This window comes from Jatropha curcas, unplaced genomic scaffold, assembly GCF_041381405.1.
Source record: "Jatropha curcas cultivar XTBG-Jc1 unplaced genomic scaffold, XTBG_Jcur_1.0 HiC_scaffold_264_pilon, whole genome shotgun sequence".
Lineage (NCBI taxonomy): Eukaryota > Viridiplantae > Streptophyta > Magnoliopsida > Malpighiales > Euphorbiaceae > Jatropha > Jatropha curcas.
In genome coordinates this window covers 10340-37654 of record NW_028322439.1, presented here as the reverse complement: position 1 = coordinate 37654, position 27315 = coordinate 10340, and the positions used below count along the sequence as shown (strand labels likewise).

General features: G+C 38.9%; 1 long non-coding RNA gene and 1 other non-coding gene across 2 annotated transcripts; both read right to left on the bottom strand.

Annotated features, from left to right (window-relative positions):
• Window positions 1-4420: 4420 nt before the first annotated feature.
• Window positions 4421-7122, bottom strand: LOC149491889 (uncharacterized). The gene is made up of 3 exons (XR_016319236.1): window positions 6886-7122; window positions 6070-6135; window positions 4421-5183 (listed from the first exon to the last, which is right to left on the bottom strand). It is a non-coding gene; the product is annotated as an uncharacterized LOC149491889 (long non-coding RNA).
• A 1896-nt stretch (window positions 7123-9018) lies between these two features.
• On the bottom strand, window positions 9019-9125 carry LOC149491888 (small nucleolar RNA R71). The gene has a single exon (XR_016319237.1). It is a non-coding gene; the product is annotated as a small nucleolar RNA R71 (small nucleolar RNA).
• Between the last annotated feature and the right edge of the window lie 18190 nt (window positions 9126-27315).

The following is a 27315-nucleotide window of genomic DNA, read 5'->3' as shown; positions in this document are numbered from 1 at the left end:
CATTTCATTCCACTCATAATATTATTATCAAAATTCCTCAATAAATTATTTAATACTGAATTTAAGTTTAACTAACTATTGTTTTTATTAATCAATAGTTACTCTCACATTAATTAATCAATAACTATTTTGAATTAATTTTAACTAACTAAATAACTAAAATTACTAACTAAATATTTTTATTAATCAACAAATTAATACTACTTAAATTAATTTCACTACATAAAATTTAATTAACTACAATAATAAAATTAATTCAAGTAACTAAAATTATTAAAATTGATTTTTACCCCAAAATATAATTTTTGTCGAATTTTGCTAGATCGAGGATCGGAGCTACGCGCGCTGGAACTGCAAGCAAATGGCCGGATCTGACTGGCAGTGGCAGAGAGAGAATGAGGCGGCGCGATGAAGCTTGACAGACCCGTTCCTGGTGGTCGGAGGCGCGCTGGAGCGACGGCAGGGCAGTGGCGCGATAGATCGACTGTGGTGCTGCTCCTGTCAACTGTGCTCGCCTGAACGGGAACTGAGGAACGGTGCTGGCGGAGCTACTGCGACGGCGAGCGGCAGCGAGGTGGCGCGATCGACCTGGTGCCGCTGCTGCTGCTCTGTTTCTCCCAGAAACGCAACGCAGGTGAAGAGAAAGGAGAAGGAAAGAAAGAAAAGAAGAGAAAGGAGGAAGAGAAGAAGAGGAGGTGGCAGTGGTGGCGCTGTGGAGGTGTTGCAGAAATGGTGAGGGGAGGGTGAAGTTTGCGCTGGATATAGAGGGGAGAGGCTTCTAGAAGTGGTTTGGGCTGATTCGATTTGATTTCGATTCGATTCGGCCCAAATCTTGGTTTTTGTTTGATTTTTCAATTTTCAATTGGTTTTCGATTCGGTTTATCACTGTACAAATTATTAATTCACGTTTAAATATTTAAATACATTTTCCACGCTGTCAGTTTATTAAATTTAAACGAAAAATCTTTGAAAATAAAAATTCTGGTTATTTCAGTCTTCCCCCCTTATAAAAATTCGTCCTCGAATTTTAAAAGTAACAAGTAACTAGGAAACAATGGTGGTTGTGCTTCTCACATAATGCTGCAACTGATAAAAGTTATTACATTCACATTTAGTAGAATACTTGTTCTTCTGAGCAGCTAGAAGGATGAATCAAGAAGATGAGATAAATATTTTTGAGTTCGTTAGTCAGACCAGAGGAACTAATTTTTATTAAATTTACGAAGACAAACCAATGGGAAGCAAATCTAATTTATAGGGAGGGTAGGATGATTATGAGATGAATCTAGCCCCAAAGTTACCTACTTTATTACCATAGTTAATTTAAACTTGAGTTGTATTATATCTACAAGTCGTCAAATATTCATAACCTAAAGCACAGATTCAACACTAATATTCACCTTTACACGTAAGAATTTTAATCACTTATAACCTCTGCTCAAGTAAGAGTTATTAATCTCATTAGCTCTATATCATGTGTCCTTACATTGATGTATCGTCATTTATTCACTCACCAGCTATCACAGGCAAAGATCATCACTCCATAAGAAACTCATACACAAACCAAGTATTTAATCTTACTGATATAAGAATCCACATATGCAATCAAATTTACTACTATCCCAATTTGGACTCCTTATTTCAAAATTCAAAACCTACATGCTGACTCATCCATTTTCCATCAATTCCAAATATTAATATCATTGCTCCTATAATCATGGAAGAAGTTTATAATTAGATAAGATAGTTGCTACCAATTCAAGGAGGTTTTAGATTATTATCAAACCACTACTACAAGCTTATTTCAAACAAAATCATGACAATTCTCTAGCTAAATGCTATCAACTGATAGGAGATCCTGACCTCTATCCCAAGTTCATCACCTATTTATCAATTTAACCATTTTCCAACGAAAGATAGATATACTATCTCCTTTCATATCCTACTAATGAGAATCCCATAAAAACAAGTAGCACATCAACTATAAGGAGAATTTAAATTCACCATCAAATCCCTATTTTAGTTTTTAACTTCTCTATTCTTTCCAATTTGTCATACCATACCATTTCCTAACTAATTGTGACAAGAATTTATGCAACTAGCCAAGTTAGCTGTTGTCATGCGATAATTCTTCATTTATTTTCTAGAATTTGTAAACGCCAATCTATGATACTCACTTCCATAAAGAGATCCAGCCTACAATCAAGATGTAAAATTCTCCAAACCGTAGTTTATATTCAATTTATCTATTTCGTCTATCCTTAATCAATCTTTTAGAACTAAGTTTACGTATTTAGAAGTCAAGAATCCTAAACAAGTAGTGCCCTTTTTTTGCTCAAGCTAAGTAAGAGATTAAGGATGTTAAACCTATAATCCAACTCCTAATTAAACTGTCCTTTGTTTTATGCCGATGAATATTCAAATAATATCATTAGGTTATTCTTTTTTTTTTTTTTTTTTTTCCAAATCTATCTTAATGTCTATCACCTGCAAAATTTGTAAAATTTATATCTCATACGATGTAGGAATATCCTCAACCTTAATTATGTTCTCTCTATATTCTTTACTCCAAACAAGTTTAACACCTCATTGAATCCTTCAACATCAAAGTTACAATGTACCAGTTCTCGAATGGACCTAACTAATTAAATATTCCCTTAAACCATAAGATAAGTCGTAAACTGCCATTTATAACACAATTCTATTCATTCAATCATAATTTCTCTCAATTACAAAAAAATTCGGAATAGCTTTACATTGACTTCACATTCTGCATTAATAATTTTCGCCCTAATTGGTATCTCAATCGACCCATGAGCAGTTTAAATTGATTAATGATCTAATCAACCCCCATGAGTTGGCATTCCAATATAATTAAAATGTAATCCTAAACCACCCCGTTATCACATCCAACAGTCCTATAGTTTATCTTTTCACTCTTCAAATACTAGCATGTATTCTCCTCACCAAAATTGTTAAAACTATCTCAAGTTCACTTGTTTATTCTTGCACAAATTTTCAATATCCTAAATAAATAGTAAATTAAAACCTAGCCAACTCACTAATGAATGAAAATACTCTAATTACCTTCATGTTCTACTAAGGACATAAATATAACTTTTCTTCTTTACCAATAAAACAAGTAACTTGCAAAAGTTGCACTAATTAATAGGAATTTCTTATTCTAACTACTTTGCATCAAGAAATTACATTTATTCACATTTATCGTCATTTCGAGCTAAATCCCATGATTCTTTATCAACTCTTATTCTCAGTTACTTTTATCCATAACACTTGGCACTTACACATAGTATATCTATAAGCTTCATATATAAATTCGGTCAATGTAACTCGTAAATTATTATTATACCCTTTAAATTAGTAGTATTATTATTACTACTATTACCATCATTACTGTTATTATTCTTCTTATTATTATTATATGTATTATTATTATTATTATTATTTATTATTATTATTATTATTATATTATATATCTTTTATTCTTTTATATCTCTATCAACCCAAAGGAATCACAAATAGTTAATCAACATTTCATACGCTAATTAATTCTCTTTCCAGCTATGGTTTAACACCATCCACTACCTTCTACTTTCATTTTACTATACTAGATTATGAGCTCAGTCTGTCCTATTAAACATTCTAAATATATTAGGAGTCTAATTTACATAATATATCAATTCTTAGATTATACTAACTACCCATTAATAGTACTCACTCGTTTCATAAGTCTTCATGACTTGTAAATAATTCTATTAACTATTAACTAATTACATTCTATCATAACAATAGTCACTTTTAAACTCTTGATCATTTTGTCTTAGAATTATTCTCATATAAGCTACGTGAGATCAACACGAACCACAAATTTTTTTTTTTTAACCACAATAATTTATATTATTCCCTATATTCATACACTTGAAAAGAAATAGTTGATGAATACTACAATACACTTTACTCTACTAAGAAGTGATTACTCATAAATAAAACTCACTTCATAAAATAATTCTACCAACAGTATTACTTATGGAAAATACTCATCGTCAATTAATATTCCAAGTCACACCAAATCATTTATTTATGAAACCTTGTATGTATCATTTATGTAAATGTACTACTCAAGATAATATATATCTCATGCAGAAAAGTGCTTATCTCCATAGTTATAATAAATTCCACCAACCAACAGCAACGTAAACTTCATCAAACAGATATGCTAAAATCAATATCTAATTAAATAAATCCTAATGTCCTTGAATTAGAACCATCTAGTTTCTTATCAATTCACACTATCAACTCATTCTCAACATACCCCCTCTATAGGCACACATATACATACACTCATGCATTCTTATAGATGTATTCCACATTCAACACGTATTAAATAAAAATAGCACACTTTCATCATCTAACTTCAACTTATTAATCCTATATAACTTATCTTCTTACATACTTAAATTACATATGAATATTATTTATTCCATATAAGGATTTTTGTTTAAACCATCCCGTTAGCATCAGTAACTAAATCACATCTCTAAGAACAAGGATACAATTTTACTCATTAAACAACTTGACTCTAACCTGATTGCGAACGACGCTGAAGACGAAAGCAAGGAAGACTATGTCAAGACATGACAGGAATTACTCCGCAGTTACATCTAGACTTATGAACTTTTGCTCTGATACCACCTTTGTCACGACCCGTTTCCGTGGGCCGGACCGGCACTAGGGCCCAGGTAAGCATAAGGCCCCCGAGGCCCGTAGTTAGCCTAATTACTCAACTATACATTCCATACCATTTAATAGAAACAGTAAGCCCATACAAGTTAAGATATAAATGTAAATAAATGTTATACAACCCGGCCCAATTTTAATTATCTCCAATAAAATTTAGTTTGGGCCTAGTCATTATCAATCACGTTCATAATATGGGCATACTGATTCTCCTGTGTCTAATAATACAACCAACCGTTTATAAAACAACGCATACGGCAAGGCTCAATTGGAAATACACGACCCTATAACTGCGGAGTTCAATAATATTCTGATAATAGAATAATTTATACATCCAAAATTAAATGACAGAAATATAAAGTTTACATTTATAACTCTGCGGAGAAGATTGCAGAGCTTCAGTTGAATCCGCTGCTTCCTAGTACCTGAGAGGTTTATTGGGGGGGTGAGTTTTGCAACTCAGTGAATAATAATAAATAATACACACCACATACATCAAGCAAAATGCACCCTAGTATACTGAATGAAACACACAACAGTCAATCATATGGCATCACATCAGCACCCACAAACAATATCACCTTCAAATAATCACATCACGTGGAAATTAGTCAGTGGAGTCACCGAACCCCCGATGAGCCGTCCTCCCACATGGCTCATCCTCTCACATGTGCACCAGGGAGCCGATCCCCCATACTGGCCGACCGGTCTAATCCTCACTTGACCAGCCCTCTCATTGTTTTTTCCATTCTCTCTTTTCTGTTCCATACCAACAGGAGGCAACCCGGTCGTCTCCATCAAATCTAGATCATCAGGCGCTCACAACAGGAAGCCACCCTGCGGGCTGCGATCAAATCTAGATTATCCGGTGCGCCCAATAAAGAAGCCAACCTGTGGTTAACAGTAACGGTAACGGTAGGTGCACACGGGGGGCGCCGATCTCCCATTTACCCGGCTAACAGAAACAGAATCAAGATCCATATAACAGAATCAGAATATAACAGAAATCAGAATCAGGATCCGTATAACAGAAACAGTCTCACAAACCCATGATGACCCACTTCATCCCAATTCCACACAAACAAATCACAGTATAGTCACAACACAAATAATCAAAACATTTCATTCATCATAATACACCAATTTCATCCAAATGCACAATTATATATAAGTATAATTATAGTGATCGTAACATAATATATATATGATAAAATACTTATAATATATTGTAATATGTAAATAAAAATATAATGTTTATAAATAAATGATATGCAAATGCAGCGTTGATATGCATTATTTATTATTACTCACAGTGATGGAGAGCGAAATTCTAGCTTTGATGTTGTCCTGGAGGAGCACTAGATGGACCCGGGCGATCTAAGCAAAGTAAGAATGACACAAAAAGAAATAACTCTATTAGACAAAATATTTCTTTACCCTTCTAATATTTTATTTTATATTCTAAATTTTTCTACGCAATTTAATCTCGATATTTAATTTCTTTTCTGTAATAAATTTTTTTATTTCTCTAACTTTATTTCATTTATTTTCTTCTGAAATCTATTTTATTTCCTACTAAAATCTATTTTAATTTCTACCGAAATTTATTTTATTTTTCTATCGAAAGTTATTTTGTTTTCTACCGAAATTTATTTTATTTTCTGCCGAAATTTCGGCAACATCTCCCCTAAAAATTGGACTATCTACCTGTTAAAATATCAACAATATACCAATAATTCCAAACCACACAGCCCATCCATCGGGCAATCAATCAATTCAATTTTTCCCATCCTCCATCCGAATAACAATATCAACATTACTTTCAACTCTTAATTTCTCATTTCATTCCACTCATAATATTATTATCAAAATTTCTCAATAAATTATTTAATACTGAATTTAAGTTTAACTAACTATTGTTTTTATTAATCAATAGTTACTTCACATTAATTAATCAATAACTATTTTGAATTAATTTTAACTAACTAAATAACTAAAATTACTAACTAAATATTTTTATTAATCAACAAATTAATACTACTTAAATTAATTTCACTACATAAAATTTAATTAACTACAATAATAAAATTAATTCAAGTAACTAAAATTATTAAAATTGATTTGTACCCCAAAATATAATTTTTGTCGAATTTTGCTAGATCGAGGATCGGAGCTACGCGCGCTGGAACTGCAAGCAAATGGCCGGATCTGACTGGCAGTGGCAGAGAGAGAATGAGGCGGCGCGATGAAGCTTGACAGACCCGTTCCTGGTGGTCGGAGGCGCGCTGGAGCGACGGCAGGGCAGTGGCGCGATAGATCGACTGTGGTGCTGCTCCTGTCAACTGTGCTAGCCTGAACGGGAACTGAGGAACGGTGATGGCGGAGCTACTGCGACGGCGAGCGGCAGCGAGGTGGCGCGATTGACCCGGTGCCTCTGCTGCTGCTCTGTTTCTCGCCAGAAACGCAGACGCAGGTGAAGAGAAAGGAGAAGGAAAGAAAGAAAAGAAGAGAGAGAAGGAGGAAGAGAAGAAGAGAAGAAGAGGAGGTGGCAGTGGTGGCGCTGCTAGAGGTGTTGCAGAAATGGTGAGGGGAGGGTGAAGTTTGCGCTGGATATAGAGGGGAGAGGCTTCTAGAAGTGGTTTGGGCTGATTCGATTTGATTTCGGTTCGATTCGGCCCAAATCTTGGTTTTTGTTTGATTTTTCAATTTTCAATTGGTTTTCGATTCGGTTTATCACTGTACAAATTATTAATTCACGTTTAAATATTTAAATACATTTTTCACGCTGTCAGTTTATTAAATTTAAATGAAAAATCTTTGAAAATAAAAATTCTGGTCATTTCAAGCATAAACCATAAAATCAACCATTCACGGTATGCGTTAAGCTAATAAATATCCCATAGCTAGATTACCTTGATATTTGATTATTTAAATTCTTAAAAATTATTAGCTTAATTTATTTGCTTTAATTTTGTAGTTATTTAATATTGCTGCAATTTTATTTATTGTTTGCCAAAATATTTGCGGTCTTCCTAATAATTGTTGAACATAAAAATTGATAATCTATTCCCCAATCCCTGTGGATTCGAGAATCTTTTTCACTATGTTACTTGTACGGCCCATGCACTTGCGAAATATGCATTCATAGCCCGTCAAATTTTTGGCATCGTTGCCAGTGATTGGTTCCTCGAATAGATATTAATTTGATTATGAGACAATTAATTAGGAAATTTTCTTTTAATATTATTTTCATTAAAAAACAAGGAAGAAAAAAAATTTAAAAATTTCTTTCCTGTTAAAGTAAAGTACGTCCATATTTTTTCTATTTAAGTTATTATTTCTATTTTCAAAAACCAATATATATATATATATATATATATATATATATATATATATATATATATATATAGTAATAATAATAATAATTATAATATTTAACCCTTTTCTTTTACTTAACTGTTTACTGTTATTCATTTTCTTTTTTTTTTTCTTTTTCAAATTCTATCTTAATTTTGATTTGTTTTAGTTAATTAGTTTGATTAATTTTCAAAAACAATAATAAAAAAATCAAAAAAATCAAAAAAAGTAATTTATTTTGAATTTTTAGGTTATTTTCTTTTTATTGTTTTAGCGAGCTAATCTTTTATGCTAAGATCTAAAAGTGCAGAATTAATACCTCTTGATCTAGTGATTGAAAGAAACATTTCGTGCTATAAGAAGGGAGAACCCAAGATATCAAAGGAGAAGATGAAGTCTGATAACCAGAAGATGTGTAAGTGCAGACCCAACATTAGAAAGCAACGAAGTGGCAAACCCCACCAGAAATTTCCGTTAAAGATCAGACTGATTACAAAGTTCCAAATAGAGACCGACAGTTGAACACGATGGCTGAAGAAAGAACCTAATGGGAACTAAATATCCTAAATCCATATGGTGCAAAACCAGCTATAGTGAGACCACTAGTAGTCGTAAATAATTTCGAAATCAAGCCGCCCTTGATTTTTATGGTGCAACAGTAGTAATTTGCCGGGCTACTTGACGAAGATCCCAATGTTCGCATTGCCACATTCTTGAAGATTTATGACACTCTGAAAATAAATGGCGCATCAAACGAAGCAATTCGACTGAGGTTTTTTTCCATTTTCACTGCAGGACAGAGCGAAGCTTTGGTTACATTCTATGCTTTCAGGATCATTCACCACTTGGGATGAATTGAGTCGAGCTTCTTTGCAAAAATATTTTCCACCTAGCAAGGCTACAAGGCTAAGGGAGGAAGTATCCAAATTTCGGATGAAGGAAGATGAAACTTTATGCGAAGCCTAGGAAAGATTAAAAGATCTCCAATGAAAATGCCCCTGCCATGTCTTTGAATAGTCAGCTTTGGTTCAACAGTTTATGATGGAGCGACATCGACCGCCCGAAGTGCCTTGGATAATGCAACAGCTGAATCATTTTTGAAAAAGTGAAATTCAGAAGCATTTAGTTTGTTGGAAGAAATGGCAGCTAGCAGCTATAGATGGAACAAGGAAAGAAGTACACCAAGGACGGTAGCAGGAGTCTTGGATGTGGATGGATTGACACTCTTATCAGCTAAATTGGATGCATTGGCCAACAAGTTTGACAAGCCTAGTGTAAATACAGTAGCAATGCCACAAAGAGGATGTGAAGCCTGTGGAAATTTTGATCATGCAAACAGAGAATGCCAATTTGGGATGATTGAATGTATAGTGGAGCAAGCGAACTATGTTCACAACAATTTCCAGTTAAGGCCATTTTCAAACACTTTTACACAACAGTGGAAAATCACCCAATTTTTTCTTAGTCAAACGAGCAAAACCAAATCTTTAGACAGAATCCAGCCCCTAACCAAAGACCACCACCACTCGGATTTTAGAAGCAAACTCCATCATAATTCCAACCACCTTACTAGAATCCACCATTGAACCTTGAAGTGTTGCTTCAAAGCTTTATGCAAACCCAAAAGGCAATAAATGATGGGTCTATCTAGCAACATTATGAATAAGTTTCATACCATCCTTCGTTTGCACAGCAACTGAGCCCTTTCCCTGAAAACAATTTGACCATTTCCAAGTTTCACCTTGGTGTTAATTGATCTATCTAGTTTGCTGAACATGATTTCCTCCTTGGCCATGTGACTAGTACAACCACTATCAATGTATCAAGTTTGTTTATTGAAATCTCTTGTGACTTGAGAAGCCATGAACACATTTTCGGTCTCATTCTCCTCCTGTTCATCAGTGTAGTTAGCTTGCTGTTGATTCTGCTGTTGATTTTGGTTCTTCATTTGATTTTGTTTGGCTTTGCAAAACTGTTCAAAAGTGGCCAAATTTATTGCAAAATCTACATTGTACCTTTAATTTGTCCTTTGTCCAACAATCCTTCTCTAAATGGTTTAGCTTTTTACGAAAGTTGTAGGGTGGAAACTTGCTTGTTCTTCCTTCTTTTGTGACAGTTTTTCCTTGTCTAAAGTTTATGAACCAAACTTTTGATATCTTCTAAATGTTTGTCTTTCTCTAAAGTTTATGAACCAAACTTTTGATATATTCTAAATGCTTGTCTTCACCTTTTCTGGGCTTGAAAAGCTCCTTCACTTGTATTTTCATCTCTAAAGTTAGACCTTTGTTCCTGAGCTTGTAACTTACTGATAAGCTTAGCATCTGACAAAGTCCTAAGATCACTTGATTCTTCAATGACAGATATTTTAGGTTCAAATTTGGATGGTAGGCTGATTAAAAACTTTTCCACAATTTTATAGTTTGGAAATTCATCCAAACAATCTGATTTTATTTACCAACTCTAGCAAATTAGTAGCATATTCCTTCACTGTTTTACATTCTTTCATTCTAATCACCTCAAACTCCCTTTTTAGAGTGAGAAGCTTAATTATTTTCACTCTATAACTGCTTTCAAACTCCTTTTCTAGCTTATCCAAAGACTCTTTTGGAGTTTCACAAGCCATGATTCTTGTGAATATAGTTTTTGATAAACCTGAACATAAACATATCAAGGCCCTTGGCTTCTTGGCCTTTTGCTCTTCAAAATTCTTCATTTGAGCCAATGTTGATCAGGACCAAGAGGTGTTGGATTTGCTTCGTTTGATATAACTTTCCACAAATTCAAAGCTTTCAAATAAGCTTTCATTTTATTACCCATATATGGTAATTTTCTCCATTAAACATTGGAGGATCAGTTCCTAAAAAATTGCTGCTAGATGACATATTTTAGTGTTTTGTTTTATCCTCACACTAAAGAGGAAATTTCTCACTTTCATAGGACCCTTAAAAACAAGTTGGCTTTGATACCAATTGTTAGCTTTAGAAACTCTGATACCAGTTAATAGAAAAAAATAGAAAGAAACATAATTGATAGAAAAACCAAGAATAGTAGACAAATCGAAGAAGTTTAGAATAGAACTTCTTTATTCAAAAACTATTTGTTGCTTAATTACAACTATCATTGGGTAGGCTATTTATAGATAAACTAGCAGTTGTAATAACTAAGACATTAAACTCTAGTTTGAAACCTAAGCTTTAAATTTACATAAGAAACTTAAGCTCTAAATGCAGCAAGAAACTCTTTCCATTATTTTGAAACTACTAAAACCATAAATGTAAATAAGTAAATTCTTAATACTTTAACAAAAATACTAAACTTCTTCTCCTAGACAAGGGCTTTTCTGTTCTATATCTCCAAAATTGATGGTAAAAGCTTACTCTAATATTAATTGGGGAAGTTCTTGTGCGACTTGAAGATCTGTGACAGGCTATTGTATTTTCATTGGGGATCTCTAGTTAGTTGGAAATCCAAGAAGCAAAATATTATTCCAAGAAGTTCTGCAGGAGCAGAGTATAAGCATGTGACAATAACAATGTGTGAGGTTGTTTGATTATTATATTTACTAATAGATTTTAATGTTAATTGTCAAGAGCTTGTTGCTATGTTCAGTGACAATATTTCATCAATGCATATAGCCAAGCATCATGTTTTCCATGAAAGAACCAAACATATAGAGCTTAATTGTCATTTTATAAGGGGAAAAGGCGGTAAATGAATTGATCGAGACATTATATGTGAAGTTATAACATTACTTATCTAATTTGATCACCAAAGCATTGCATCCAGCGTAATTTCATTTTCTGCTGAACAAGTTGAACCTTAACAATATTTATGTTCAACTTGAGGGAGAATGTCAAGTAATTAAATGAATGAAGTTTGTTTTATATTTACCCTTAATAAAATGTTTTGTGAGATAAATACAAATAATGATAGATAATTTTTATTTTTATTTTCCAAAATTGTCCTTCTATGAATTGTTGTTTGAATGAATAAACTAAAGTCCTAAAAAGTTGTCAATAAGATAAAACAAATAACCCATTAAATATTTAAGAGTCAAATTTATTACTCAGTATAGTTATTTTCATATTGCTTTACCATAGGTTTGAACTTAACTTTAGATAGAAGAAAATAATGTTGGAATTTATCATGCACATACAAATTGAGGAAAATGCAAATGAACTATAATTTTGATAAAAACACATATTTTTAGACTCAATCTATAATTTGCCCATATTTCACCTTTTTTGACAAAAAAAAAAACTCATCATCTTGTATATAAACTTACAAATTACTCGTTTTCTAACTTGATAAGAGGCGTCCTCTACAAACAGAGTTAAAAGTGAATGAGTAAGGTGAATTATTTATTCCTCTTAGCTCTTTGTGCCATACGATACCTTTGCCCACTTCTCAGTTCTTTCATATTTCAGTTTTTTCATGTCTGTATCCTTAAAACCTAAGAAATAAAAAATTGATAAGTGTTATTTTTATAGTATTTTTAATATAGTTTTATTAGAATTTTTAGTATTTTTTCATTACTTTAATTATTTTTTATTTAGTTTTATCTCTGTTTTTATTCAAAGCTTCCTTGAATTATAATTCACTTGATCTTGAGAAAATTTGTAGGGTTTTGGCATAGAAAAGGGCAAAATAAAGCAAAACACTCAGGCCCTAGCATGCCCAAGCCATGCTATATGGCACGCCCGTGCCAAAAGAGGACATCAACCCAAAGGCGTGTTTGCTTAAGCACGGCCCATGCTGCATCTCATCTTGGTAACTCAGAGCCTAGCACGCCCTAGCCGTGCTATGTGGCACGCCCATGTCACACATCCTTATCTAGGCATGCCCCTGAGCACAGCCCGTGCTGAACCTTCTTAAAACTCAGGCTCCGGCATGCCCTGACCGTGCTACATATCAAGTGTTGTCTTGAGTCGAGAACGCCAACCAGTCCCTATCACTTACATGGGCCCACCTAAGATATTTTCCTAACATACAAATCAAATTCTAATCCTATTTAGAAGCATGGAAGAGTTATAATTGAGAAAAAAATTCAAAGCCTAAATAGTTTCATACTTTCAAAAAGATTTCTTACTTAATAAATGACTCTATTTCCTAAACGGAGTCGGATTTTCTCCCAGGAAAATCTATATAAAGAGAGGAGCCATTCATTGTAGAGATATCTAGAGTTTTTAATAATTTTTGCTCTATTGTTCTTCTCTCTCTCCAAGACTTCAAGTGTTTAAGATTTGTGCTAGGATTCAAGGAAGCCGTCCAGACTTAACTGTTGACTAGTTTTTGTCTCTAAACTCTTAATCTTATTTTATTCTTTCATTACTCTAATTGATGATGGAATTTTTATCAAATATTATTGAGTTTTATTTAATTACTATGTCAAACTAAACTCTCATACTAGGGGTTTGATTTGATGTAGCTTAATTTCTTTTCCAATTTATAATATTAGATTTGTTTTTCTTTGTTCAAAGTATAATTAATTATTGAACTTAATGCTTTCAGGCAGAGTTTCTCCCCTGGATTGATTTATTTCATTAATCACTATCGGGAGAAGGGTTTTGATATGAAAAAGATAATAAATTACATGAGAATAATAACTTGATGCGGCAGCTATATGGTTTGATTAAGCTTAAATGCCCGGTTAATCAATAATCGTGGTATTATTAAAGTTTAAATCCGACAATATTGGCTAAAAAGAGCCTAGTTAATTAATAACTACGGTTCAACTGCCTTATTTCGAACAAATCCGGCTTAAGTCCAATTAATCAATAATTGTGACTAAAAGCCTAAATCAACATTTTTTGGCAAAATGCCTACAAATCAACCTTTTTCGGCTAAAAGTCGTAAAAACCGGACCATTTTGGCGAAACGCCTTAAAATCAATCTTTTTCGACTAAAAGTCGTAGAATTGAACCATTTTGGCCAAAGGCCTTAAAATCAACCATTTTGGCGACAATCGCCTAAATCGCACATTTTGGCAAACTAATTGCCTAAAACAACACCTTTTGGCCAAAGGCCTAAAATCAATCATTTTAGCGACAAAATCGCTTAAAATCGACATTTTTGGCAAAATGCCTTTAAAATCAACCATTTTCGGCTCAAAGCCGTAAAATCGACATTTTTGGCAAAATGCCTTAAATGAACCAATTTTCGGCCAAAGGCCTAAAATCAACCATTTTAGCGACAAATCGCTTAAATCGAACATTTTGGTAAATTAATTGCCTAAATCAACTCATTTTGGCCAAAGGCCTTAAATCAACCATTTAGGCGAAAATCGCCTAAAATCAACATTTTTGGCAACAATTGCCTAAATCAAATCATTTTGGCTAAAAGCCATTAAAATCAAACATTTTTGGCAACATGCCTAAAAATCAATCAATTTTTGGCAAAACGCCTAAACTCATGCACAAAGCATACACACTCATGCACGAAGCATACACACAATCATGCATAAGCATACACACAAAATGCACAAAGCATACACAAAATCATGCATAAAGCATACACACAAAAATGCACAAAGCATACACAAAATCATGCACTAAGCATACACACACCCATGCATTAAGCATATCATTCAAAGCCCTCTAAAGAGGCCTATCGAACTACGTTGACATTGATCTTCCATTCAAACGGAAGTACGTAGGCACGTTCGGGATTTCACCCCGGGTGGCAAGTCAAAATCACTCAAACATTTCATTAATCCATCATTTACCTTGCAAAGCATTCATTCATCGGTTAGTTTATCGGCATGACATAGTCTCGGGATCCATCTCGGGTTCGTAGATTGTGCCTTAATCATTGGGATAATTAATCTAGTAACTAGGTTAATTAAAATGGAGTCACTTAGGGTTTTTTTCCTAGTTTACCCTAAAATAATTAAACAAGGTGGCGACTCACACACATCACGTGTATTTCTTCTCATTCATCATATGCATCACATGCCTATGACATTTGGGGAAGGGGTTCACAGTTTGGCGACTCTGCTGGGGATTTATGTAATTAATTTGCATAAAGTGGACTACAATTGTTGTGAAAACTAACCGGCCTTTCTTTAAGGCATCATTTTATTATGCTTTGTTTTGCAGGGTACCCGAATACGAATCAAGTGTTCTTTCCTTAAGAATACTTGATAAATCCAGACTTAATTGAAAAATGTGATTAAGACATTAAAACTTGTTGATTTATTTGCACGATTGGGAATCCTTTTCTCTATTGCATAAAAAATGAATTTCAAATGAATTTCTTCTCCTTCTGTTCAAACTTCTGAGTCTGGATAGCAAGTAGCGCTGATCGGCAGGTCTCTTTGATTATGTCGACGGACAGCCAAAGCGTCCTCCCTGTTGCCGCAAACCATCCCTAATCCTTTTGGGAATGGCCCATGGGCATGCGTACCGTTGGACCCACGCGAAACTCTTTGTTTCACATGTGGTTAGGTATATCCATGCTCAAGGCTCAAGGGTCCCTTAATAAACCGATTCTCTATTTTGTGTCATAGCCTATAGAACCTATCCTTTAGGACTGTATGCTCCCAATGGTACGAATCATCTCATTAAAATAAATTATGACGTGTTGTTGTGCGCATTCACGACATACCATAAGCATTAAAAAAAAAAAAGGAGAGAAGAGAGTGGAGGGACACAAAAATATCCTTCTGTTTGTCAGTCATGCACAGTTGGACAAAGAGTCGGTCTACCTCATATCAGTTACTCTGACACACAATACCGCCCACTATACCCTAATGCGATTACCCTTACACTTACAGGTACCCCCTGTGCAAGCGACCACAATAATACCAGACACACCTACAGTGCTATCACCAACCTGAACTACACCGATGGCATCACTAGCTGACATCCAAACCCTCATGGAACAAATGGAAGCCAGAATACAGGCTAGGATGAATGAGGCATTGGCTGCCCAAAGAACCGCCCTATTAGCTGAACTAAGTGGTGGTAATGGAAGTGGGGCTTCCGCTGGGGGGAGTGGTCCTGCTGCCTCCAACCAAGGACCTGGCTCTGCGCCTACGTCTTCAAACCCTAACTTGGATGAAATGACCTCCAAAACTGCCTCTGAGCTGGAAGCTCAAAGAATGAGAGAAAAACTGGAATTGCTAGAAAGGTCTGTTACTGCTCTAAAGACCCACAAGGAGGTGGTGGACATGGACTCTTTGTCCTTGTTCCCCGAAGCAAGATTGCCTACTAAGTTCAAAATGCCAAACATGGACAAGTTTGATGGAACCACCTGTCCTAAAACACACTTGAAAATGTATGTGGGCGCCCTTAACCCATTTGGATTAAGCAGCGAGCTCCTTGCTCAGTTGTTCCAACAATCCCTGACTGGTGCTGCTTTGAGATGGTTTGTCAGTTTGGACCGCTCTAAGATGAAAACCTGGGAGGATGTTTGCAATGCTTTTAATTCTCAGTATCACTATAATATAGAAGTTGATGTTACTCGAAGAGAACTAGAAACTACCAAACAAAAGAACAATGAACCCTTTTCCTCGTTCCTTACGAGGTGGAGGGCCAAGGCCGCCCAAATGATCAATCGACCTTCAGAACAAGAACAGGTGGACATAATCTTAAAAAACTTGTTGCTTGTCTATCAACAACAGTTACAGACTCAATATCTACCATCATTCCAGTCGCTCATTGCCACTGCTACGAAGGTGGAGGATTTACTTCAAATGGGGCAACTAAAAGAAGAATCGGGGGCCTCAAAATACAAAAAACCTAGTCAAGTTAGCAAAGTCCACGAAGTGGCAAGCATTACTCCCACAAATCCTCTACGTGTGGGAAATATGAGAGCTGGCAGTCAGTCAAGAAGAACCTACACTGATCTCGGAATGCCAATCCTTTTGGTATTCTGAGAGGCTGTTAAAGCAAACTATATCAAACCTTGGAAGCAAGACCAGCCACCCAACCCACTACCAAGGAATTACAAAGCCGATGAATATTGTGAGTATCATCAGGGATATGGGCACAAGACTGAAGCATGTTGGACCCTCAAAAATCGCATCCAAGACCTAGTGGATATGGTTCGATTATTCCACGACAGCAAACCAAACATTAGCACTAAACCCTTTACCAAATCACGGGGTAAATGCTATTGTTTCTGACCAAGAATTGATCGATCCTTTCAAGCTATTCTTGGAAATGAATGAAATCTGTGTCCTAGATCTGAATGACCTATCTGAGGAGGTCGATGCTATAACCAGAAGCGGGAGACAGTATGAACCTTTAGTCTTGGACAAAATTCCAAATAATCCCTACCAAAGAACAGAGGAGAAGGAGGATCCGGTCCTATCACAATTAAAAAGACACAAGCTAAGGTGTCAATCTGGGAACTTTAGCATCATCTTTTCCTCATCGCCAAGCTCTTTGCAAGGCTTTGAGCCAACTTCAGACATCGGTAGAGGTTAGCCCTGAAGTGCTAGTGTCCACCCTCACTCAATCATCTAAAATGCAAAGCATCGGGTTCTCTGATGATGACTTACCTAAGGAGGGAAGCAGTCACAACAATGCTCTTTATGTCACCATTCAGACTAGAGACAAAACTGTACCCATGGTTCTCATTGACAATGGGTCAGCATTGAACGTCTGTCCACTAAGGGTAGCCAGCTGTTTGGGGTTAGAAGAGACAGATTTCATTCCATCTGACCAGATAGTGAAAGCCTATGATAGTACCCGAAGGGAAGTATTGGGGGTTGCTATGCTAAAATTGACAGTCGGGCCAGCTGTGATGGAAGTCCCATTCCAGGTAATTGATGTACCGACCAGCTTTAATCTACTTTTGGGTCGACCATGGATCCACCATGCCAAGGCAATACCCTCGTCCTTACACCAAAAAGTCAAGTTTCCTTATGAGGACAAGGTTATTACTATCCAGGGAGATGACTACAATCAGTTGAAAAAGCCGAAAGGCGAGCCTCTCTTTGAGGTCAAACCCTGAGACTACCAACTTGCCCCTTTCGGGATTTCAATTTGACACTGTGCATTTCATAGAAGGGAAGACTACAAACTCCCGAATTCTCTTTGATTTCGGGACTGTGCAGAATAAATTGCATAGTTCCTTTAATGCTGAAGATGTCCTATCTACCAGGAATGAATATGGCAAGGTCCGGAAAGACATACCCCGCATTGCAAGCCTGGGAATGTCCGGTGAATGAAGGGACTTTCGGGCTAGGTTATCAGCCTACTGATGAAGACCGTGCTGAGAAGACCAGAAGAGGAAAGAAGAAAAACATACAGATGCCATCATACTTCTTGACTTTAAATAGTCACTTCTGCAAATCGGGAGAGACGATTCCTTATCGTAACTTCCAAGAACCATTTTACTGCCCGACTGCTAAAAAGATGCTGCCTGGGTTAGAAATATTCTCTGATGTATGGGGTAACAAGCCTGAAACGAAGACCGATTCGGAAGTGGAAGACTTCATGCAGCCTAGTCTCTTTGATGAGTTGCAGTCATTACAGGAAACGGTGAAGACCAAGATCTACTGAGCCTGATCAAGCCAAATGAAGGACCTCTCACTGTGAACCCCTCCCCCGAAAATATCACTAATGCAAATGCATATGACTGCATGTGACTAAGGGAAGAAATGCACGCGAATGTATGAGTCGCCACCTTGTTTAATTATTTTAGGGTAAACTAGGAAAAACCCTAAGTGACTCCAATTTTAATTAACCTAGTTACTAGATTAATTAGCCCAATGTCTAAGGCATGGTCTTCGAACCCGAGGTGGATCCCGAGACTATGTCATGCTGATGAAAACTAACCTAAGAATGAATGTTTTTGCAAGGAAGATGAAATAATTTAGCCCAATGAAAAAGATGTTTATGTGATTCGACTTGCCGCCCGGGGTTAGATCCCGAACGTGCCTACGTACTTCCGTTTTGAATGGAAGATCAAAGTCAACGTAGTTCGATAGGCCTCTTCTAGAGGGCTTTTGATGGGATGCTTTATGCATGAGTGTGTGTATGCTTTGTGCATTTTTTGTTAGGCATTTTGCCACAGAATTTGATTTGTTTCAGGCACTTGGTGCCAAAAATGTTGATTTGAGGCTTCTTGCCAAAAGAAAGGGATTTGGGCTTATTCTTGCCAAAAGGTAAGTTGGGCTTATTTGTTTGCCAAAGATTAATTGGGCTTATTACTGCCAAAAAAATTGATTGCTTAGGCGATTGTCGCCAAAATTGAATGGTTTAGGCTTTTTAGCCAAAATGAATTGATTTTAGGCAATTGTTGCCAAAAGTTGAATTAAGGCTTTTAGCCAAAATGAATGGATTTAGGCAATTGTTGCCAAAGGTTGATTTAAGGCTTTTAGCCAAAAGAATTTAATTTAAGCGATTTGTCGCTATAAAAATAGTTAATTTTTCACTTATAGACAATTTGTTTGTCTAAAGCGATTATTAAAGGCTTCTAGCCAAATTTCTTTGATTTATGCGATTTGTCGCTATGCAAGATTAACTTTTCACTTATAAGCAATTTATGGGCTTTAAAGTGATCAATTAAATTGAAATATAGGCAATTTATTGCCATAAAAAAAACGTGTTTAAGTAGGACCTTTTAGTCACAATCATTGATTAACTGGACTTAGGCCAAGAACTGTTCGAAATAAAGGCAATTTCACCATAGTTATTGATTAACTAGGCTTCTATAGCCAATATTGTCGGATTTAAGCTTTTAATACCACGATTATTAATTAACCGGGCATCTAAGCTTAATTTTATTTAATTGAGGCAATTTGTTTGCCTAGTGGATGATATGAATGCATTCATGCAGTTATAGAATTAGGAGGAGTAGAAGAGAAGCATGCATGTAATGCTAAAGTTAGATAGACACAAGTTTAGTTTGTGTACCTGATTTAGTCGACGGCCACTTCTTAACTCCAGGTTAAGCTCCTCGTTAAGGGAAATATTAATTAAATTGGAAATTTAATGACCACCTAATAGAGCAAGAAAGCAAATGAAAGCTAACTAAAATAAAATAAAAATGCAGAAAGCGATAAAAGAATCGCAAAGAGCGCAAAGGGAGAAGAGAGGTCCGTCAACACAGACTGTGTCCCTCAATGGAGCCCCCAGGGCCTCTTTTTATAGAAAAAAACGTGCCCCTGGCGCGTCTGCCCGCCCTCGAGGGCGGGCATGTCCGCCCTGCCTGGGCGGACATGTCCGCCCACTCTGGGCGGGCATGTCCGCCCTGCCTGGGCGGTCATGTCCGCCCGCTTCTGGGCGGGCATGTCCGCCCGGCCTGGGCGGTCATGTCCCCCGCTCTGGGCGGGCATGTCCGCCCGGCCTGGGCGGTCATGTCCGCCCGATCTGGGCGGGCATGTCCGCCCCTGGGCTCCACGTCCGCCGCTCGGGCGGGCATGTCCGCCCGGCCTGGGCGGTCATGTCCGCCCGCTCTGGCTTCATGTCCGCCCTGCCTGGCGTCATGTCCCCCTCTCTCTGCCATGTCCGCCCGCCTGTTTCATGTCCTTTCCCTATCTTGGGCGTTCCTGTCCCCCTTCCTCCTCCTTCCTCCCGCTCTTTCTTGGCATTTCGCCCGGCCTGGGCGGTCATGTCCGCCCGCTCTGGGCGGGCATGTCCGCCGCCTGGGCGGCATGTCCGCCCGATCTGGCGGGCATGTCCGTCCACTCTGGGCGGGCATGTCCGGCCGGCCTGGGCGGGTATGTCCGCCCACTCTGGGCGGGCATGTCCGCCCTCTCTGGGCGGGCATGTCCGCCAGGTTGGGCGGGCGTGTCTTTTTTTCGCTCCGGAGGCTTTTCCGGGAGTTCCGGACTTCCAAAAAATATTCCAAGACCAGTTCCGTGATCCTCGTAATTTTTTGGACATTTCAAGTACCATATTGGCACACTTTGGTGAACTTTCTTAATGACCTCCGGTCCAACCGGACTGTTTACAGTCCGAAAGAATTGGTTCTTTGAGCCTCAAAATTTAGGTGTTCACAGTTGCCCCCCACCGGCAACCGTAAAAGATGTTTTACGGGTGTTGGTGGTTGTCTGAAAACTAAATTTTGTAGGCGAAAATTAGACGCGTCAAAAGGACCCGCCTTTTGGCTATTTGCTTATAAATAGCTCAAAAACTCATTATTTCATTCACTTTTCACTCTCCAAATCAAAAGCGTTCTTTCAAATTCTCTCAACTTCCTCATCATGGCTTCCCCAAACTATAGCAGCGACGAGGACTTGCTAGAGTCTCTAGGAATCCCTGTGGACGATGTCAATCTTGCGGCGGACGCTGACACTCACGCTTCCATGACCGGCATCTTTGCCCAGGTAGGCTCCCTTCGCTTCTGTACTTTTGGGCCTTAGGCCAAGTGTGAATTTTTTGGGCCTTAGGCCAAATTATGATTTTCGGGCCTTAGGCCAAATCGTGACTTTTTGGGCCTTAGGCCAAATTCTGATTGAATCTTACCACTTTACTAGTATGCTTGCTGGGGAAGAATTAGGATATCTTTTAGTTAGGAACCAAAGGATAACCTTAAACTGTTTCACTTCTAGGATGCATACATTAGGCTGGACGTGGGTGAGTCCTCTATTGCTGAGATCCCATTTGACATACTTGATCATAATAACCCGGTCGGAGCCATTATTGGTCCCTCTCACTTGGACTTCTTAAGAAACCTCGAGCTGGGTAGGCAGAACTACAGGAGCTTACTGGGTGCGTTGGCTGAGAGGTGGTGGGATACCACCAACACTTTCCACTTCTCTTGGGGCGAGATGACGATGACCCCAACTGACTTTTCATTGATTTCTGGGATTCCTTTTGGTACTCGGCCGATCGAGCTGTATGACGATTGGAGGACTACGGTTACCCCTGACCGAATGACGGAGCTAATAGGGATTGACCTTCCCCGGATTGTTAGACCCAACCATTCCTCCCCCGATCTGAGTGTTTCGAGGCGCTGGTTATCCTCCCAGGCCCCTGGCATTTATGCCCGACATAGGCAGGGAGAGCTAACGGCTACCCAGGTAGCCAGATTCACTCTGTTGCTGTTGTTTGCTTCATCTTTCTGGTCTAACAGAAAAGAGGGGTTTAATCCCTCTATACTGAGGAGTTTGGAGGACTTGGCCCACCTCACTGAGTATGACTGGGCCGGTGCTATTCTGAGGTCGCATGTACGATGATATGTGCGGTCTGAGTCGAGGTCACTGCAGGCTCAGTGGGACCTACTATTTCTGGGAGGTAATGTAAAGAATATATTTTCATTCTATGCCCTCTCTCTTTTCTTCTTTTTCTCTCTTTTTGTTGCTTTTCATTATTAATCCTCTCCTTCCTTGTGCAGGCTTGGGCCTTTGAGTATTTTCCTTATATCCGCCCTGAGCTAGCCCATACTGATCTTGGGCTAGGGTTGGTACCTTTAGCTTGGAGATGGTACCGAGCTAATCAACAGCCTGTTCTACGCCGGAAGCCTTAGGGGATCTGCGGTGCTTCTTCGATACTTGTACCATAGGGCAGGCGAGTGCATTCATGCTTTTCTCTTGGTTATGTGAAAAATAAAAAAGATTTATTAACACATTTGCTTTTCTTACATAGGTTGAAGTAGGGGCGATGGGCACCCGACTCCAACACTGGATTGAGGTGGAGCCTCGTTTCAGGCGATCAGAAGCTCTGTCTCGGCGGCGGTTTGTGTTATCACATCCTGTTCTGAGACGTTACTACCTGGGTGAGCGAGTGGACTTCCAGGTTAGGGGCTGCCGCTCTGTTCCTCTTCCTCCCCCTGAGGACATGCGAGCGGGCAAACAAATGATTCTTACAGATGTCCATACTGAGGGTATCCCGCACATGGATTTGATCCAGGGTGGAGATTATGACGAATTCTGCCAGGTGTTTCTGATGCGGCCCATCGGCTCCAGGTTTGACAGTCTCCCGAGGCCGACTCCTTCCCAGCCGCTTGGCACCCGTTCCTCTCGGGCTTCAGGTTCTTCGGCCAGGACTCCAAGGAGGAGGCCTGTGACCCAGCCTTCTTCTTCTACTCCGGTGGAAGGTCCGTCTCGAGTTGGCCCTAGCCATTCAGTTGGTGCCTTCAGGATTCCCCAGGCTATTTCAGAGGCTACTAGGCCTGTCCATCCGGGCTTGGCCAATTTGCACCTTCCATACAACATTTCCTATTATACTCCTGAGGGTACTTCATTTCTTAGGGAGGTATCCCTGGACCGTGTGAATCGCCTGCTCTTCCTCCTGATGACATTAATGAGGTAATGACTGGTAAATCTCTCATAAAAAGGATTCATAAGAGATTTATATATTGACTTTGTATTTTGTGTGATTTCCAGGTTCCTGATGGTTTGATTCCGTCAGATGATGGAGCTAATCCTTGGAATGCAGGAGGAGCTAACTTCAGCTTGGACACTGCAGGCTTTTGATGACCAGAGGAGGAGGAGGTCTCGCCGCTGATAGCCGCTAGATTTCTTCGCTTCCTTTACTTTCTCTCCCTTTTCATTTCTTGTACTGAACCTTGGCCTGTATTTCTATAATCAACTTATTGTACCTGCATTTGATTAAGACCGACAGTATGCATGCTTATATATGAGCAAAAAAGAAAAAAAAAAAAAAAAGTGCACACTTTGCCCTTTTTTTTTTTTTTTTTTTTTTTTTTTTTTTTTTTTAATTTCCGTGTCATGCCCTGCCATGGACTGGGCGGGCATGACGTAGCCCGGTTTGGGCGGGCAATGTCCGCCCACTCTGGGCGGAGCTAGTTCCGCCCCAGCTGGGCGGGCCATAGTCCGCACCACGCTGGCGGGCAATGATCCGCCCTAACTGGGCGGAGCATGTCCAGCCCACACTCTGGGCGGACATACCGCTCCTATTCTGGGCGGGGCATGCCCCAGTCCAACGCTGGGCGGAAGTCATGTCCGACACAACTCTGGGCTGGCATGTCCTGCCTAACTGGGCGGGCATGTCCGCACCGACTCTTGGGCCGGGCATGTCCGCCCAGATGGGCGGGCATGATTCCGCCCTATCTGGGCGGGCATGTCCACCCACGCTGGGCGGGCATGTCCACCCACGCTGGAGAGCAGGCAGCCGCCCTTAGGCGCGACTTTCTCTATAAAAAAGCTGCTTTCAAACCCCTTTTTTTTTCGTTCTGACTCTCGAACACTGTGCCTAACCAGCTATTTAGGTCAGTTTCTCTCTCCCCTCTTTTTTCCTTATTTCTATTTATTTTATTTATCATTTATTTTTATTTTATTTTAATAAAAACAGGATAAATAAAATAAACAAACATGAATCCCTTTTACAACCATAGTATGCATAGCTGGACCAGGAGTCTCTCCAAAGTTGAAAAGATCAATTTGGGGAGGTACGGAATTTCTCCTGTTATCACTCTTAGGGGCGTAGTAGTTGACTGGGACTTTTTGCGAGCTTGTATTAGATTCTGGGATCCTGAGGCTCATGTTTTTCGGTTTGGGCTATGATGGAGGAAATGTGGTCCTCTCTTTGAGGAATTTTGTGCGATTATAGGGTGTGATCCCAATGCTCCCTTGGTTAGACACGAGGTGAAAGTTGGGTATGTTAAGTCATTTGAGAACTTGTTTCGGTTTAGCCGGCCTCAGGCTAGGGCTATGATTGTGGATGATCAGAAGGCGATTCTGCTGCCCCTGATTGATGAATTTTCAGAGAGGTCTTGGACGACCCTGACCGGATGAGGCTGAGGATGCGGGCCCTGGTTTTTTGCTTATTGGCTGGTTTCTTATTCAACCGGGACCCGGGTTTTGGAGACTTGCGGCTTTGCCCTATGGTTTGGCAAATGGAGGATATGGGTTGCATTGGCAGTGTTGTGCTGGCTGAGACCATTAGAAGTCTCGACAGAGCCGCTTTAGGGTTCGTGATTGGACTGTTTTCCCCCATCATTCTCCAGGTATTTTTCTATTATCCTACCATCATTCTTCTTCTTCTTTTTTTTTTGTTTTTTTTGTTTTTTTTTTTTTTTTTTTTTTTCTTTTTTTTTTTGTTATAACGGAAAAGATCCATTATTCAGGTTTGGTTGAAGGATCACCTTCAAGTAGTGGCTGCTCCTACCTCCCTTCCTTACAATCCTTCCCAATATCGCATGCGAAAAATCTTGATCTCGCATCCTTCTATTGAAACATGGACTTCGTGGTTGGTTGAATTAGGTCCAAATGAGATACTGTGGTTCATCCCTTGGTACAACATCAGCCGCTTCATTCAGGTCAGCTTCCGCCATTCTCGGGTTTACCTCCTAGGCCTCACACATTGTACTTGGTACTCTGCGCTTCGCGCGCTCTGAGGCAGATGGGGATAGATTCAGACTGTCCCTATTATGGATGACATTTCAGCTGATTCTGCGATTACTGCTGGTGTTACCCGAGCTGTTCTCAAAGCTTGGGTTAGAGATCACCGTATGGTTAGACCCTTTACCTGATCCTACCAGCGTCAGACTTCTCTCGAGTACCGGGCCTGGTTCATTACCGCTGTCTGGCCGATTGAAAAACCAAGGAGGACTGCACTGCTGAGTGTTCTCGAAGGTTGGGTTCAGGCTGATGTTGAAGAGGAACTTGGGACAGGTGAGGAGATTGTGCTGGCTCCTCGGACAGGCAAGGCTGATTCGGTAGAAGACTCAGAGGATGCCGCTCCACGGAGGCGGCGGGATACCTAGACTTCTATAGACTTATGATTTTTTCCTTGCCCCCTTTTTTTGGGACTTGGACTTTGGGTTTTTTTTCCTGGATGTATGCTTTGCCTTTTTTTTTTTTGGCTTTTTACTTGAGACTTTGGTTTGGACTCTTTTGCTTTCTGCTGATTTGAACTGCTTGCTTGAATTATGAATGTCATTTGTCTTTTCAAGCTTTCAAGCATTTTCCAACTTTATTTATTTATTAAAGCTCTAATTTTTGCCTAAGCCGCCCTTTCGGGTTTTCAACTTAGCGAGCCACCCATTTTTGCCTAAGTTGCCCTTTTCGGGTTTTCAGCTTAGCGGGTTTTTCCTTCTTCTCTCTCTTTTTTTTTCCTTTTTTTTTTGTGTTTTTGTTATTGGCAAAGAAGAAAGAATTATGAAATGACTTTTTTATTAATGTTTAGACCGCGCCTAATGAAGGCTGCCTACATATCTCCGATATATAATTTCTTTTTTTTCCAAAGAGAATCAGGTCTAATGTAGTTCCTTTTACATTATGCAAATGATTACAATTACACAAAATACCTTTTCAACTGATCTAAATTACACGGATTTGTGAATTCCAAACCATCCAAATCAGTCAAGATGACGGCTCCGCCAGGTAGTATCTTCTTCAACACATAGGGTCCAGCCCAATGAGGACGAAACTTCCCACGTGGGTCTATGATTGACTGTCTAATTTCCTTTAGGACCAAACAACCCTCTTCCAGTTTCGGTCTTTGACCTTTTTATTGAAATGCCGGGCCATTCTTCTTTGATACACTTGAGTTTGGTGGATTGCTCGTAGTCGCTTTTCATCCATGCCCAAGAGTTGCAAATGATAATTCTCAACCCACTCTGCTTCGCGGATCTGGCTTTCCCGGATGATCCTCGCTGACTGAACTTCCAGCTCAATAGGTAACACGCTTCCATGCCATATACTAAGGAATACGGAGTTGCCCCAGTAGGCGTTCTGATTGAAGTCCTATATCCCCATAAGGCAGTTGGTAACTGTTCATGCCAGCTCTATGCTTTTGAACTGTTTTCTGTAAAAATGACTTTTATAGCCTTATTTGCAGCCTCCACAGCCCCATTTGTTTGTGGCCGATAGGGCGAAGACTTGTGGTGCTGAATCCTCTTTGCTTCAGTAGCTCCACAGAATTCACTTTGAAAGTGAGGTCCGTTATCAGTGATGATCTCGAATGGTGTTCCATACCGACAAAGGATGTTGGTACGAACAGAATTGTGCTACTTTCTTGGCGTTCAAGACTGAATATGAGGCTTGCCTCAATCCACTTAGTGAAATAATCAACAAAACCAGGATGAATTGGTGGCCTTGGAAGCCTTTGGATGGATCTTTCCGATCACGTCTATGCCCCAAGCTGCGAAAGGCCATGGTGAAGCGATGGGATTCAATTGACCGGAGGCTGTCTTTGCAGCTTAGCAAAAATCTGACACTCATGGCACTTCTGCGTGTGCCTCACGCAATCTGCATTCATTGTCGACCAGTAATAACCCAGGTTCATAATTTTTCGAGCCAAGGCTATCCCGTGCATGTGTGGACCGGACTCCCCATTA